Raw genomic sequence first — 3235 nt, 5'->3', positions numbered from 1 at the left:
GTCTGGAGGAAACCTGGTACCATCCTTACGGTGAAGCTTGGTGGTGGCAGCATCATGTCTGGAGGAAACCTGGTACCATCCCTACGGTGAAGCTTGGTGGTGGCAGCATCATGTCTGGAGGAAACCTGGTACCATCCCTACGATGAAGCATGGTGGTGGCAGCATCATGTCTGGATGAAACCTGGCACCATCCCTACGGTGAAGCTTGGTGGTGGCAGCATCATGTCTGGAGGAAACCTGGCACCATCCCTACGGTGAAGCTTGGTGGTGGCAGCATCATGTCTGGAGGAAACCTGGTACCATCCCTATGATGAAGCTTGGTGGTGGCAGCATCATGTCTGGAGGAAACCTGGTACCATCCCTATGATGAAGCATGGTGGTGGCAGCATCATGCGGTGGGGATGTTTTTCTGATGTGGGGAGACTAGTCAGGATCTAGGGAAAGATGAACGGAGCAAAGTACAGAGAGATCCTTGATGAAAACCTGCTTCAGAGCACTCAGGACCTCAGACTGGGGCAAATGTTCACCTTCTAACAGGACAACGATCCTTAGTCCACAGCCAAGACAACGCAGCAGTGGCTTTGGGACAAATCTATGAATGTCTTTGATTGGCCCAGCCAGAGCCCGGACTTGAACCCGATCGAACATCTCTGGAGAGACCTGAAAATAGCTGTGCAGCGAAGCTCCCATCCAATCTGACAGAGCTCGTGATGATCTGAAAAGAATGGGAGAAACATCCCAAATGCAGGTGGGCCAAGCTTGTAGAATCATACCCAAGAAGGCTAGAGGCTGTAATCACTGCCAAAAGGTGCTTCAGCAAAGTGCTGAGTAAAGGGTCTAAATACTTATGTAAATGTGATATTTTAGTTGGGGGCTGTTTTTGCAAACATTTCTGTTTATCAGTTTTTGCTTTGTCATAATGTGGTGTTGTGTGTAGATTGATGACGAAAAAAATGATTAATCAATTTTAGAATTTGGCTTTAATGTAACAACATGTGGAAAAAAGGAAAGGGGTCTGAATACTTTCTGAATGCACCGTATATGTGTGTGTGTGTGTGTGTGTGTGTGATGTGTGTGTGTGTGTGTGTGTGTGTGTGTGTGTGTGTGTGTGTGTGTGTGTGTGTGTGTGTGTGTGTGTGTGTGTGTGTGTGTGTGTGTGTGTGTGTGTCTGTGTGTGTGTCTGTGTGTGTGTCTGTGTGTGTGTCTGTGTGTGTGTCTGTGTCTGTGTCTGTGTCTGTGTCTGTGTCTGTGTCTGTGTCTGTGTCTGTGTCTGTGTCTGTGTCTGTGTCTGTGCGTGTGCGTGTGCGTGTGCGTTTGCGTGTGTGTGTGTGTCGTATATGTGTGTGTGTGCTGGAACACGTGTTCATGTTTCTGCGTACACAGTATGTGCCTGATTTTGTAGATCATTTGTTATAATTGTATTTCTGTGTGTGTGTCCTTTCCTCTCCTTTGTGGCCAAACAGACACAGACACTAATAGGGGCACTGAATTATGAAGCTGCAGACATTCAGCCCCTCTGGCTGCTCTCATGGCTTCATGCAACTCACACAGACACACATCTCTCTCAGCTGTGGAACAACCATACGTGGGAGATTCCCCTTTCTCTTTCCTTTCATTGTTTCTTCTTGTCTGATCTTCTCTGTTCATCTGTTCCTCCCTCTATTCTCTGTTCTGGGTAATGAGGTTTCTTTTCATACCTCCATCTGTTGAATATTTTAAGGAAGCGGATTGTTTCTCATTGCCCTCCTCTGTTGGAGTGTGTTGTACATGAATCACTGGGCTGGGGACATCCTCCTTTAGTGGTGTGGAGGTGGAGGGAGAGACACATCCTCCTTTAGTGGTGTGGAGCTGGAGGGAGAGACATCCTCCTTTAGTGGTGTGGAGGTGGAGGGAGAGACACATCCTCCTTTAGTGGTGTGGAGCTGGAGGAGAGAGACACATCCTCCTTTAGTGGTGTGGAGGTGGAGGGAGAGACACATCCTCCTTTAGTGGTGTGGAGGTGGAGGGAGAGACACATCCTCCTTTAGTGGTGTGGAGGTGGAGGGAGAGACACATCCTCCTTTAGTGGTGTGGAGGTGGAGGGAGAGACACATCCTCCTTTAGTGGTGTGGAGGTGGAGGGAGAGACACATCCTCCTTTGGTGGTGTGGAGGTGGAGACACATCCTCCTTTAGTGGTGTGGAGGTGGAGGGAGAGACACATCCTCCTTTAGTGGTGTGGAGGTGGAGACACATCCTCCTTTAGTGGTGTGGAGGTGGAGACACATCCTCCTTTAGTGGTGTGGAGGTGGAGACACATCCTCCTTTAGTGGTGTGGAGGTGGAGGTGGAGGGAGGGAGATAGACCCTGATTCAGTGATGTGTAGTTAGAGGGAGGGAGAGAGTGGAGCGAGAGCAGCATCCTCGTTCCGCTCTTGTAGTGGTGTGTAGCTGGAGGACAGGAGGGAAGGAAGGGTAGACAGGAAGACAAAGAGTTGGAAGGGTAAGGGGAGAGAAAGGAATAGAGGTTGAGAAAGAGAGAGAGAACGGGGAGAGATAGAGGTTGAGAGAGAGAGAGAGAGAACGGGGAGAGATAGAGGTTGTGAGAGTGTCTCTGAGAGTCCTTCACTCTTCGACCCTTTGATCACCATTGACTCCTCGTCTTTAAATAAGAGCGGAGAGAGAGAGAGAACAGCGAGATGTTTCACAACACTACCACTAATTACCTTCAGGTCAGGCAATTAAAGCCAGTGATGCTGTGATGTGAAGGAAGCTACTTTCATCTGAGACTTTATGAAAGTCAACCCCACTTCTCTTTGAACAGACATGAGGCCTTCTGGCAGACACTGCCATTGTGTTACACTACTGTGAAAGATATACCACTACTAGAATGTACCAATACTATACAATAATATGCCAATACTATAGCAATACTATGCCAATACTATGTCAATACTGTACCAATGCATTGGCAATACTATACCAATACTATACCAATACTATACCAATACTATAAAAATACCATGCCAATACCATGCCAGTACCATGCCAGTACTATGCCAGTGCTATGCCAATACTTTACCAATACCATACAAATACCATGCCAGTACTATAACAATACTATGCCAGTACTATGCCAATACTATGCCAGTACCACACCAATACCATGTCAGCACTATGCCAATACTATGCCAAAACTATGCCAATACTATCCTAATACCATGCCAGTACTACGCCAGTACTTTGCCAATACTATGCC

Source organism: Oncorhynchus keta, unplaced genomic scaffold, assembly GCF_023373465.1.
Source record: "Oncorhynchus keta strain PuntledgeMale-10-30-2019 unplaced genomic scaffold, Oket_V2 Un_contig_1316_pilon_pilon, whole genome shotgun sequence".
In the NCBI taxonomy this organism is placed as follows: domain Eukaryota; kingdom Metazoa; phylum Chordata; class Actinopteri; order Salmoniformes; family Salmonidae; genus Oncorhynchus; species Oncorhynchus keta.
This window is presented reverse-complemented; position numbering follows the sequence as displayed.